The sequence below is a fragment of the Panthera leo genome, chromosome F3 (genome assembly GCF_018350215.1).
Source record: "Panthera leo isolate Ple1 chromosome F3, P.leo_Ple1_pat1.1, whole genome shotgun sequence".
NCBI lineage: Eukaryota > Metazoa > Chordata > Mammalia > Carnivora > Felidae > Panthera > Panthera leo.
The window spans coordinates 63,614,745-63,628,295 of record NC_056696.1 but is presented as its reverse complement, the minus strand read 5'-3'; the positions used below and the strand labels follow the sequence as shown (position 1 = coordinate 63,628,295).

The window sequence follows — 13,551 nt, the reverse complement described above, 5'->3', positions numbered from 1 at the left end:
CCCCCCCTGCACCGGTGCGGAGGGGCCGCGGCGGCCGTGGGTCTCCGGGTGCTTCCCGTGCCCGCCAGAAGTTTCCTCGGAGTCCTTGCTTTTGCGTGTGTGTGCGTGTGCGTGTGGGTGTGGGTGTGGGTGTGTGTGGAGGGGTGGAGGTCGGGGTGGGAGAGGGATGGAGGACGGCGGTGGCCTTTGGTGCCGTGGGCGGCTCTAGCGGTGGAAGAGGAAGCCGCGTCGGCACGGTAGCGGCGGCGGCGAATCGGGACGCAGAGAATCAAGGGCCTGCGCGACCCTGACGTTAGGCACGCTGGGGTCCTGCGGGTGCGGGTGTCGGTGCCACCTGGAGTCTGTGGGCGACCCTCCCGGACAATGGGATGTATAGCGCACCTAGGCGTGGCAGCTTGGTTTCTGCCGGTGTTGCAAAAGGGGAGGATTTCTGGAGTGTGGATAGAGTGAGCCAGAGCCTGTGTGTGTGTGTGTGTGTGTGTGTGTGTGTGTGTGTGTGTGCGCGCGCGCGCGTGCGCGCGGGGGGGGGGGGGGTTGGGGGCTGGTGGCAGGGGCGGGGGCGCGAGGTGGTGCCGAGGGAAGGGGAGGAGTGTGTGGGTGGCAGCGGCGAGTTGGTGCGTGGATGCGTTCCTTGCAGTGAATCGGGAGACTCGAGCGAGGCGAGCGTCGTTAAAGAGAAGAAGGGCAAGGCAGGTGTGTGGGCGGGCGCGGATGGGCCCTTGGCTCCCGGGCGGAGTTTTGTCCCTTGTCCCCAGGGCGAGCGAGCCAGGGAGGAGGAAGGGAATGTGCGGCAGGGGCGGGGATGGGATGGGGCGTGGGCGGGCCCCCAGAGAGGAGCAGAGGTGGCTTTGGCCAGGTGCTCTGAAGCTGGGAGAGAGGCAGCTTAGCAGGGAGAGAGGAAGCGTAGCGCGCAGTTGGCGCTGCGGGGCCAAAAGGGGATGGCGCGTTGCATGGGCCGGGAATCGAACCCGGGCCTCCCGCGTGGCAGGCGAGAATTCTACCACTGAACCACCCATGCACCCACGGACGTGGTCCACAGAGGGCTTCCCCAGCGGCGCCGGCCGCCTCCGTCGCCGGTCCCCGCCAGTAGTGAGCGTGAGCGTGAGCATGAGCGTCTGCTCCGTGGGAGCAGGAGGCGGGCGGTCTGCAAGACAGGCTCCAGGCACGCGGAGAGCCAGCCCCTGGGGCGCGGCGCGGCGCGGCGCGGACATCCGGGCAGAGGAAGGCAGGGAGGCGGACTGGGCTCATCCTGTGCTTTGTCCCTCGTCCAGGGCCGCCGCCACAGCCTGCCCAGTGTCGCCAGAGGCAGCCAGGAGCCGGACCCAGCCTGGCCAGCGCCCGAACCCCAAACAGCCGGAGCCATCTGTGGCAGGTGCAGGCAGGCGAGGGACCTTGCCTTCAGCTACTCCCAGCCCCGAGCCAAAGTCCGTTTGGCGGATGGTTTTCTCGCGCGTGCAGTGTGTGTCCCGGCGGACGGGGTGGGGAACGGACCTCTCGTGTGTGGAGCCGTGGGGCCGGGGGCGGGGATGGGTGGGCTGTGTGTGTGTGTGTGTGTGTGTGTGTGTGTGTGTGTTCGCGCTCGCGCCGGCGTCTGTCGGAGTTAGAGGCCAGGTAGCGCCGCGTGCGCCTCTGAGTGCGTCTGGGGCCAAGAGAGCAAAGGCCTGAGCGCGTTGGCCGGCGGCTCTCCCTAGGGGTCCGGCTCGGTGCCTTGACAGGTTGGGAGCCAGGAGGGCGATCTTGGATCCGGGAGGAACGCTGGGGCAGAGTGGCCGGCCGGCGGCCTCCCCGAGCCAGGAGATGCGCTGTGGCGCCCGGCTGGATGGCCCGGGGGGGTCTAGGGCTTCCGCTCCCTGCTCCCTGCAGCCACCTTCCCGGCTTGGACTCGTGAGCCAGGCCCACGGAAGGGAGGGGTCCACGCCGCCGGCCGGCCAGCAGACGGCTGGGCTGTATGGCTCCCGGGAGGCAGGCAGGCAGGCAGGCAGGTAGGTGTGGCCAGGGGAAGGCCCCCAGGTGGAGGATCGTGTGGGCCGCCTCGGGAGGGTGTGGAGAGAATGGACTGGGGCCGGGGGGAAAAGCACGGGGTGACGGTGGGGTGGGTGCGTGTTCCCGGTGGCGGCGGAAGCGGACGGCTGGCTGGAAGAAAGAGCCAGGCGCTGTCCAGCGGCCACAAGTGGGAGCGGGAAGCGCGGGGAGCTTTGCAGCCTGGGCTGGTCCGCGAGTGCCGGGGTGACGAGGGCAGGGGCGGGAATAGGCGAGAAGGAGGACCAAAGAGCCTCCAGAAAGCAGTAGGTGCGAAGTCAGCGAAGCCCGCGGGTGCGGGAAAGGCGCTCGAGTCGCCGGGGAGTGCGTGTGCGTGCGCGCACGCGCGCGCGCTCGCTCCGAGCCCGAGGCGGCGAGGGTGGAGGGGCTGGAGCTCGGTCCTGGGCAGCGTGTGCTCGGGTGCGAGGCGGGCCGCGGCGGCGAGAGGGTGTGGTCCAGGCCCGGGTGGCGTGGCTGCTGTGTGGGGCGGGCCAAAAGGTGGGCGTGTCAGGAGTGGGATTCGAACCCACGCCTCCAGGGGAGACTGCGACCTGAACGCAGCGCCTTAGACCGCTCGGCCATCCTGACGGCGGGTGTGGGCGCGTCGCCGCTGGCCTGGCTGGGACGCGGCGCTAACGCTGGTGTCCTTGGCCGTCATGGCGCCTGGCTGGCGGCTGTGTGGGTGCGCAAGGGGCGAGCCACGCGCGGCGGCCACGGAGGAGCACCGCCAGCCGCCTCGCCGCCGCCGCCGCCGCCGCCGCCGCCGCCGCCGCCGCCAGCGCGGCTCCCGTCGCTGTCGCACCCCCACCCCCAGCTCCCTGCAGGCCCCGTCCAGCGTCGGCGCCCCTTGCCCTGCTCCCCACCCCGCCTTCCTCGCCCTCGCCCTCGCCCTCGCCCTCGCCCTGGCCCTCGCAGCCCCGCTTGCCGTCTGGGGCCTTTTCTCCCGGCGCGATGCCCGCCTGGCAGACGAGAGAGAGGCAGCGCTCGTTGGGAGTACTGAGCGCCGTCCGGGTCCGTGTGTGGGCCCGGGTGCGGGTGGACTCCGAGTCGGGGCCGGGGGCTGCCGTGCGGGAGAGGGGGCCGAAGCGGGGGTGGGGTCGGGTGGGGCGTGGCCCGGGCCGGGCGCCCGTGCAGGGCAGGGCGTCGAGGGCGGGCAGGGGCAGGCGTGGGGAGGCAGCCGGAGAGGGGTCGGGCGGGCGCCCGGGTGGCCGGCCGCCGCCGTCCTCGTTAGTATAGTGGTGAGTATCCCCGCCTGTCACGCGGGAGACCGGGGTTCGATTCCCCGACGGGGAGGCAAGACGCCCTTTTTGGTGGCCTGCGCAGCTCTGGGTCCCACCTCTTGCTCCCGAGGGAGGGGCAGGGGCGCTTCTTCTCGGCCGTCCGTCGTCCGGCCGGCGGCGCGTGCCCGGCCTGCCCACCGTCCACCGGGCCCAGCCCTTTGCGTGGCTCGAGGCCGGACGCTGGGTCGCCACCGCGCAGCCGGGGCCTCGTGCGGTCCCCGCGGCAGCCACAGCGAGCTCCTTGGCGACGTGCCGCCCAGCCGCGCAGCCGCGCAGCCGCCCAGCCGCCGTGGGTGTGGGTCGGGTGGGAGGCAGATGGGTCCGGTCCCGTGTGGATGCGGGAGGTGGTGTGTGAGGCCTGGCGGCCGCCCCCTCTGCTCCTTCCCGCGCGGGGCGGGGCCGGGCCGGGCCGGGCCGGGCCGCTAGCTGCGGGCCGCGGAGGACGCGGAAGACGCCGGGCCGGGGGCGTGGCGGGGCTCCCCAGCCGGCCTCCGAGGGCCCGAGAGCGGCCAGGCGGCCAGAGCGCCCTCCAGAGGCGGGCGGCGGTGGGCGCCGGGCGCCGGGCGCCGGGCGGGCAGGTGGGCAGGTGGGTGGGCGGGCGGGCGTGCCCGGCGACCGGCCGGCGCAGCGGAGTCGGAGGGGCGAGGCTGGGGCTCCGGGTGGCCGGAGCCCGTGGTGGCCGGAGGCCCGTGGTGGCCGGGCAGAGCTGCGGCCGGCCGGGACGTCGGGGCAGGGCTGCGCCGGGCGGCGGCGGCGGCGGCGGCGAGAGAGCGCCAAGGCGAGAAGGCGCCGGAGCGCACCCTGGGCCGGCCGCGTCGGGCCGGCCCGGGCCGTGCAGCGTTGGTGGTATAGTGGTGAGCATAGCTGCCTTCCAAGCAGTTGACCCGGGTTCGATTCCCGGCCAACGCAGCCGGCCGACCTTTTGCGCCCCTCCGGGGCCCTCCTGGCCAGGCCCGCCGGGCGCTGGCAGTGGGGGACGGCGTGCCGGCCGCTGGGCGCTGGGCACGTGGCCCGAGGCGGCCGGCGTGCGGGTGCGAGGGCGACCGGCGCGCAGCGTTTTGCGGGTGCTGCCAGCGGGCCGGGTGGACTGCGTGGGGCCCGCGGGCGGCTGGACGTGCAGAGGCAGGGGCCTCGGGGCGCAAGCGGAGCCGCGTGGGTGGAATGGAGGCGCTGGGTCCAGGGGGCGCAGGCCAGGCGCGCAGCCTGTCGCTCCCTGGTGGTCTAGTGGTTAGGATTCGGCGCTCTCACCGCCGCGGCCCGGGTTCGATTCCCGGTCAGGGAAGCCTTTCTTCTTCCTCTGGCCCTCCGGGGCCTCCCCTCCCGGCCTGCCAGGCCGAGCCACCCACCGTCCGGTCCCCAGTGCACCCGCACCACCCCCTTTTAGCCCACGCCAGCACGCCAGGCCACAGGTGGCTAGCTTGTCGTGGGCCCCGCCGCCGCGACGACGACGACGACGACGACGGCGACGGCGGCGGCCGCGGCGGTGTGCGCACAAGGCCACCTGCCACGCCCCCACGGGCAGCCCAAGCCTCGCCCTGCCACCTCGGCCCCTCCGAGCCTTTTGGCCTGGCTGGCCCTCTGGAGGCCCTCGGCATCGCCTCTCCCCTTCGCCCCCCGCGCACGCGCTCGCCTGGCTCCTTCGCTTCCACAGCCCGAGACGCGAGTGGCCGGGGCGACCTCTGTCCCCCGCCGGGACCACCAGTGTGCGCAGAGGCCCCGGCCCCCCGAGTGTGCTCGGACCCCCACCGCCCCCGCCGGTGGCGCTCCTAGCTGGCCAGGCTGACGAGCCATCCCGTCCTCCCTCCCGAGGTGCCCGCGGTGGCGGTGCTGGGCGCGTGGGGCAGGTGAGCCACGCGCAGCCCTGAGTCCCGTCACCTGGCCGAGCCCCCCGGGCCTTGCCTCCCTCGCCCCCCTCGGGCCTGCGACCTCTCGGGCGGCTTCCCTGCCCCACGCGGGGCGGGAGCGCCACGACCTGGCTGGCTGTGTCTCTCCCCGGCGCCGGAGAGCAGACCCCATGGGCACGGTGGTCTTGGGCCCCGATGGGAGCGCACAGTCCGACCGCCGGGCCCGGGAGGTGGAGGAGGGAAGAGGCATCCGGGCCCGGCCCGGTCCCCCCGGGCACTGGAGGTGACACAGCGGGGAGGTGTCGTGGGAGCCGCGGGAGAAGAAACCCCAGCAGCCAGGCAGGTGGGTGGCGGTGCAGTCACCCCGGGGGACTGGGCGCACTTGTCGCCAACTTGTCATTCCAATTGCAGGACACGTCGGTCCCCTGCATCCTTTGGCAAAGGGGCCAGCGTGTCACCCAGAGGTCCCTTTCAACACCTCCGCGCCCCACCCCCCCACCCCCGATGAGCGGCGTCCTCCACACCCCCCCCCCACTCACGCACACTTTCCACAGTTCCGCTTTTCACAGTTTCCCATCCCGCCTCACCCTGTGCCTCGCCATGATAGGCGCCGTCAGTCCCTCTGTCCACCCCTGTATCCGTCCTCTTCTGTGGATGCCTCCCAAGGTCCATTGCACGCCTCAGTCTTTCTCCTGCCACATCAATCCCCACCTCACGGTGGTCTTAGTCCTGGCTGGACCTCAGAGCTCGACCCTTGGGCCAGGTGGTTGGTGGAGGGAAAGGGAATGTGGGCACTGGTGTTTTGCCAGCACAGAGGCAGTGGAGGTGAGAGAGCGTGGAGATATTCGGAATGGAGGGGGAAAACGCAGCGTCCACCCAGCTCGGTGTGGGCAGAGGCACCTTGGGGACAGGGAGGACCTCTATCTATGGTGTTATTCAATTTGAGGCCCCATACTCTCCATCCTATGGCACAGTTGCCAGCGTGGTACCCAGAAATAGCTTCCTCCACCTGTGTTCAGCTACCCGCTCTCAGCAGCACCCCCTCCAAACCCTGGTTTCACTGTTAACAGTTTCATGTCCCCACCTTCCCTTACACCCAGCCTCAATATGTTCCAAGTCTCTCCTCAGCATGTATGTATCTTTTCTTGATGTTCAAGTTTTCTTTAAAAGAGACATTTCCACCACAGACAATAATGCATCAGGTTGTGAAATTGATTATTGAGTCACAGATTAATATTCTAACAGCCAAGGGAATCGTGGGAGATACCAAAGCTTGGTCGGTCCTAGAAATAGTTTTTTCCTAGAACATTAGAGGTAGGATGCTCCTGCTGACAGGTTGATTTATGAGTTGTAGCCCTTTCAGACTGTGTGGGATGAAATTTCTGTTGTTTTAAGGTCTCACTGTGGTTAATATTTTTGGAAGCCCTAGGAATTAAATATCATGTGTGTAATTGCCATCTAGGTCTTGGAATTAATATTCTACCTTATATCTTTGATCTCTTGCCTTTCTACATGGCCAGTCTCTGGCTTGTCATATTTTTAGCCTTATTAGCCTTTATCGATATTTGTTGGGGTTCTGGCGGTCCCAGCAGACTCTCGATTTCATGGGTAATGAATTTTAGCCTGTAGGGCATAAAGCTAAAATAAAGTAAAACCCTCCTGTGAAATGTGCCCTCCTTGTACGTGGAGGAAAGGAACACTTTTATCTTGCAAGGCAAAGGGGCACAGAGAAGAATCTGAAAATTTGCAATATTTGAGAAAGAGTGCTGGTGAGGATTCGAGGAAATGGTCCATATCATCCGGTCTTTTGGAAGTCAAATTATAGGACAAAGTTTTTAGAGAAAAATTTGGATCTATGTAAATTTTAAATGTGTTTATCATTTATCAAGCAGTTCAACTGGGGGAATTTATCTTAATATTTGCACCGGTGGGCAAAGTTGTATGTTCATTACTTCATTATTGGTGTCCTAGAAAACTAGGCAATGTTCCCCATATTCACAGCTAGGAACTTGTTTATGAAATATACAACACAATATAACTGTTTAAAAGAGTCAGTAGGTAAGTACATATATTAGTTATACTTTTGTGGTAGTCAGCTTGTAAGATAGTTTCTGATGATCACCACCTCCTGGTTTTCCAAACCCGCCACAGTCCTTTCCCACATTGTAGTGGGATTTGTCTTTGTGAATGACAGAACATAGCCAAAATGTAAGTATGTCACTTCTAAGATTTGTTTAGAAAACGCTATGGTTTCCACCCTGGGCTCTCTCTCACTCTCTCTTTCTCTCTCATAACTTTCTTTGGGGAAAGCCAGTGAACACTTCGCGCTGATTCACAGGCAGCCTAGGAGTGGCCCAAAGGGGGAGGAACAGGGCTTAAGTGAACCACCACCCACACGAGCTCTGAATTGGGCCCCCCATTGTAGTTAAAGCTTCAGGTGACTTCAGGCCCAGGCAACGGCTTGACAGCGACTTCACGAGGACGCGGAAGCAGAAACCGTGAAGCTAAGTTGTTCCTGGATTCCTCACTCCAGAAGCTGTGACATAATACATGTTTCTTCTTTGAAGCTGCTAAGGTTTGGAGTAATATAACATGTGCTCCGTAGAGAACAAACTAACGATATATCAGTTGTCTGCAGATAACTAATACAAATTACATGCTAAAAAAGTAAATTGTACCATAGTGAATTTGTAATATGATAAATGATGAAAAATCATAAATCATATAATTATTTTCATAGAAACTCTCGAAATTCAAAATACAATAATATGGCAAGTAGGGGCTCGTATCATTTGTCCCTCAGTCTTATTTAAATGTGCTTAGGGGGGCCTACATGACTCAGTCGGTTAAGGGTCCGCATCTTGATTTTAACGGGGTCATGGTTTTGTGGTTTGTGGGATCAAGTCCCACGGCAGGCTGTGCGCTGACAGCACAGAGCCTGCTTGGGATTCTCTCTCTGCCCCAACCAAGCTCATGCTCTCTCTGTTTCTCAAAATAAATGAAATTTATTTTTAAAATGTTTTTAAATGTTTTTACAATTAATTTTTTAAATTGATGTATAAATGGCATGCAATAAAATGGACACATTTAAAGTGCACTATTTTGGGGGCGCCTGGGTGGCTCAGTCGGTTAAGCGTCCAACTTGGGCTCAGGTCATGATCTTGTGGTCGGTGAGTTCAAGCCCCGCGTCGGGCTCTGTGCTGGCTCTGTGCTGACAGCTCAGAGCCTGGAGCCTGTTTCAGATTCTGTGTCTCCCTCTCTCTGACCCTCCCCCGTTCGTGCTCTGTCTCTCTCTGTCTCAAAAATAAATAAACGTTAAAAAAAATTTTTTTTTCTGTCACCACTGAGTACTTTTGTTTTCTAGAGCATGCTGTCTGCTAGAATTTCTGTGATTATAAAAATGTTTTATATTTGTGTTTTCCACGATGGTAGCCACTAGTCACATATGGCTATTGAGCACTTGAAAAGAGGCTCGTCCAAACTGAGAAATCCTGTAAGTGTGAAATACACACTCAATTTCAAAGACTCAATATGAAGACAAGAGTGTAAAACATCCATATATTTTTATACCAATTCTACATTGAATTAGCATTATATGGGGTATATTGGGTATTATGGATTACATTGTGTCCCCTCAAAATCCGTATATTGAAATCCTAAGTCCCAGGACCTCCGAATGGGAGCTTATTTGGAAATAGGACGTCTCTCTCCTCTGTAATGAGGATGAAGTCAGATTGCAGTAGAGTGGGCTGCTAATACAATGTGGATGCTACTCACCCGTCATCAATATGGATGCTACTCACCCATATTCAAAGGGGAAATTCAAATACACAGACATACTCACGGGGGAAGAACACCAGGTAAAGTCTGGAGTTCTGCTGCAAGCAAGGAAATATCAGCAGCTAGGAAGGAGGCCCGGAACATATCCTTCTCTAGTATCTTCCGAAGGAGCATGACCCTGATGACACTTTGATCTGGCTTCCAGCCTCTGAAACTGTGAAACAATAAATTTATGTTGGTCAAGCCAGTCAGTTCATGGTACTTTATTATGGCAGCTATTTAAAATTAATATGTTGGGGTCGACTGGGTGGCTCAGTTGGTTAAACGTCTGACTCGTGATTTGGGCTCAAGTCATGATATCATGGTTCGGGGGTTTGAGGCCCACGTAGGGCTCTCCACTGACCTTGAGGAGCCTTCTTAGGATTCTCTCTCCTTCTCTCTCTGCCCTCCCTAGCTTGTTTTCTGTCTCTCAAAATAAATAAAAACTTTTTAAAAAATTAACACATTGGATTCAATGTTATTAATTAATTTTAGGGGCACCTGGATGGCTCAGTCGGTTAAGTGTCCAACTTCGGCTCAGGTCATGATCTCGCAGCTTGTGAATTCGAGCCCTGTGTCAGGCTCTGTGCTGACATCTCAGAGGCCTGGAGCCTGCTTTGGATTCTGTGTCTCCCTCTCTCTCTGCCCCCTCTGCTGCTTGCTCTCTGTCTCTGCCTCTCTCTCAAAAATAAACATTAAAATTTTATAAATTAATTTTATATGTGCCTTTTTTTAAATACTCCCTTTTGAAGAAGGCCCTGAATCTGCCCTCTTCAAACACCCTACAGAACAGATGTACGAATTTCTGAAAAACCAAGCAATCCCATTTTAAACAAAACAACAAGCATATTCCTTATTTTGTGGCATGGCGGCTAAGGTGATATAGACCCCCAGAGGAAACTTTTCCATAGTTAAGGCAACAAGAATGGAATCAAGCTCCCCACACCTACGATGGAACGGATACCTATTCCTACCCTTGCCCCTCTGGAGTGTGTATTGTGACCACATAAGGAGTTGTGATGAGATCACAGTAAAGAATTATGGTGGAGGCGAACTGTAGCACAAAAGTCTGTAAGAATAAGTCATTTATTTGACTTTTTTTTCTAATTTTTTTATACGAAGAAGGAAATAGCTATCCAATCATCAAACGTATGAGGTGAGCCCTCAGCAAAATTGTCAGTCAATTGCTTTTTATTTCTCTCCTTCCAACCCTTCCCTGAGCTACCCTGTCTTCTCACTGGCCCTCTCCCTAATTGCTGGCATTCCCAGCATTCTGGATCTTTGTCTCCTCTGATGAAACTACCAGCCTGAGAAGGTGATTCTCCCTGTGGTGTTAAATGACTGTCCTCAGCTAGGGATGAAGGTTGGTTATAAGAAAACAAAACCCACTCGAACTAGATTAAATAAAGAGTGACCGTAAGCCGATGAGAGGAAACCTCAAAGCTATTTAAAGACGGGAGAAAAAGCATGACGTGAGCCGGCTGAAAGCGAGACTGGAAGTGTGTTTGGGAAGCCACGATTCGAAGACGTGACCACTCGCGTCTGCTTTTTTCTCTACTTCTCTCCAGTTTCGACCAACTCCCTCATTCTCTCTTGCTCTCTCACTCTCTCCCCTGTCCGTCCTCCAATCCTTCCCGTCTCCTTCTCTCAGATGGCTTCTTTTACTTTCACATGACCTAACGTGGCGTGATTTGAAAAGCTCTTTCAATTAAGGACCTCCCGTAACCTACCTAAAGCGTTTGCAACGCGGTTCAATTTCAAAGAGCATCTGATTGGTCGTTGGTCGTCGTGAGCTCCCTCCTTCCTGGGTAGTGATAGGCCCTGGTCGCCCTGAGGTGGGAGGGGAGTGAAGGAGTTAGGAGAGGCCTTTTCCAACCTGCAAGACGGAGGGCTGTCTCTTCTATCTAGGAGCGGGGCGCAGGGAGTGGAGCACGCGTGTCAGGTTTCTGCTGACGTTACCTATTGAAAATAGATATTGACATTACCTATTGTGCCCCTGTGGGTCTGGATGTATTGTGAAAAATACTGTAAAAAGTATATACTTACGATTTCATAAATGCTAGAGAGATCATCCCCATTAGGGAAGAGATGATTTTTTTTTTACCTTCCCTTTTTTTACTTCTTACTTTTCAAAATGCTCTATTATATATGTGAATTTAAATATGCGGCTCACCAAAGCATAAGAGACTGTTAAAAACTGAGAACAAACTGAGGGTTGATGGGGGGTGGGAGGGAGGGCAGGGTGGGAGGGAGGGCAGGGTGGGTGATGGGTATTGAGGAGGGCACCTTTTGGGATGAGCACTGGGTGTTGTATGGAAACCAATTTGACAGTAAATTTCATATATTAAAAAATAAAAAAAAATAATTAAAAAAAAAAATAAATAAATATGCGGCTCACATTACATTTCTACTGGACAACACTGCTCTACGGGTATACTTAGCAACAAATGGATCCCATCAGGTTTACCGGAGAGCTGTTTCTTCTGCTTCTAGTCCTTTATCTGGTGATGCCTATCTACTCCACATCCCTAGTAAATACGGAAAGTCAGTCTCTGTTTAGCAAACAGCAACTGGTCCTGCCTTTGATATTTACCTAGAACACTCTCCCATTTATATGTAATCTAGCTCTCAAAATCTCAGGTCCTCTTGATGATCTATTTGGAAGAACTCTCTGACTTTGACACTTGATACTCTCTTCTGAGCATGTTTTTGAATCTGCCGTTCAAATCCACAAACTTCTAGCCGTAGACATTTTTGCTGGCAACATGGATGGTTATTCGCCCATCCTGATCCCATGGGAGCTATCCTATTGGGCAGGTGTGCTTGATTTTGCTTTAGGAGAACTAAACAGATGCCATATTATTCAATCATGAACAATGACATTGTTCTAGGAATTATAGAGAGCATCTTACTACCGTTATGTAATTCAGCAAAAATAAGCGTTACGTATCTATTAGGATCTCTGCCTTGGAGAATTCAGTCTGTTGAGGTTACTCTTGAGTTGTGGAAAGAGACAGAGAAATGGACAGGATAACCTATAAGTGGTAAGTGCAGATGAGAGAATGAGACAGGGAGGTATAAGGGGACCTAGGTTTTAGCACTGAAGAGAGAGATGCCCTGGGGGCTCCTAGGTGGCTCAGTCAGTTGAGCGTCCAACTTCGGCTCAGGTTATGACCTTGCAGCTCGTGGGTTTAAGCCCCTCATTGCGCTCTGTGTCGGACTCTGTGCTGACAGCTCAGAGCCTGGAGGCTGCTTCAGATTCTGTCTCCCTCTCTCTCTGCCCCAACCCACTTGCATTCTGTCTCGGTATCTCTCAAAAATAAATAAACATTAAAAAAAAGAGAGAGCGATGCCCTGGGTCAACTCACAGCCCTTGTCTGGACTATGGTTTCCTCGCTTACACAAATGAAGGGTTGGACTTCAACTCTTTAGTCTTATGATTCCTTTTTTTTTTTTTTTAACATATATAGTAGGAAAAAAAGATACTCCTTTCCATGGACAAACAATCATGCTCAGACATTTCAACTTTCCTACCTCAGAGAGAATTCCGAATATTCGCGAACAACTTTCTGAAATGGGGGAAGATATTGTATCTCTGATTATGAGCATGAACCACACCACCTGTATTCCTGCCCTTGTTCACAGGTTGTCTTAATCCTCAAACCACTGTAGATCTTGCATAGACAGTTTAGAGTGCTCTCTGATGCCTCAGAAATGCCGCTCCTGACCTTGGAATGCTGAATAGAATTTTCTATAAGTTCTGATAAATGTGTTGGGGTAGGTGGCCAGGAAATCTTATAGGAGGCATTATTAAAAATGCAAGCCCAGGATACATACAGTTCTGTCTAATCTGAGGCAACAGAACAAGGCTCTAGGAGATATGTGCACATAAAGGCTTTGGATCTTCTGGAAGGGATAGATCTCTCTTCCTCTGCTCATCGCACACTTACACATTGAATTTAGCACACATACCTTTAAAGTTCTACCTGAGGCCGAAGAGCAATTTCCTTTACTTTCTACACTGTCATGTCAAGAGCTCTGCTTCTGCAAATCTGTCCCAGAAGGCTGCAAAAACAACCAATCTTCATAGGTTCTTTATCAATTCCATTGGCTTCATTTCCTAATAGCAAAACAAAACACCCTAAAACCCAAACCCAACCCCCCCCAAAAAAAAAACCCAAAAAAGACCAACCAACCAACAAAAAACCCTGGGCTCTCTTAGTATATGGGAGGAGTCATTGGTGGGGTGGGGATGGGCGTTCTATCTTTTATTGACACTGGTTAACTAGAGAGTGGAATATTCATTGCTTGGGGCAGGAATTTCTTGGACGCAGGGTTTCTGCCTCTTTTTCCTTATTTGGTCAGGTGTTGCCTACTGTGGTATCTGCCATCTTGGGCCTGTCTGTTTTCATCCCGCTTCATGTGGAGTGCTGCCAGGACAGGCCTCTGACTTTCCCCCTAGCTGGCCACGACTTCCTTGTTGCAGACGTCCAGGCATCCTGTTAGAACCTAACTGCCTACTCTAACATGGTGACTGGCTTTGTTTCCCACAGTCGTTTGGCCTGATTAAAATTTTAGGTGCTTTCCCT

The 13,551-nt window shown here is 56.1% G+C and overlaps 5 non-coding genes across 5 annotated transcripts; 3 read left to right on the top strand and 2 right to left on the bottom strand.

Moving 5' to 3' along the window:
• Positions 1 to 947: 947 nt before the first annotated feature.
• Positions 948 to 1,018, bottom strand: TRNAG-GCC. The gene has a single exon. It is a non-coding gene; the product is annotated as a tRNA-Gly (tRNA).
• Positions 1,019 to 2,524: 1,506 nt separating this feature from the next.
• On the bottom strand, positions 2,525 to 2,607 carry TRNAL-CAG. The gene has a single exon. It is a non-coding gene; the product is annotated as a tRNA-Leu (tRNA).
• A 633-nt stretch (positions 2,608 to 3,240) lies between these two features.
• On the top strand, positions 3,241 to 3,312 carry TRNAD-GUC. The gene has a single exon. It is a non-coding gene; the product is annotated as a tRNA-Asp (tRNA).
• An 824-nt stretch (positions 3,313 to 4,136) lies between these two features.
• Positions 4,137 to 4,208, top strand: TRNAG-UCC. The gene has a single exon. It is a non-coding gene; the product is annotated as a tRNA-Gly (tRNA).
• Positions 4,209 to 4,509: 301 nt separating this feature from the next.
• On the top strand, positions 4,510 to 4,581 carry TRNAE-CUC. The gene has a single exon. It is a non-coding gene; the product is annotated as a tRNA-Glu (tRNA).
• Positions 4,582 to 13,551: the final 8,970 nt, after the last annotated feature.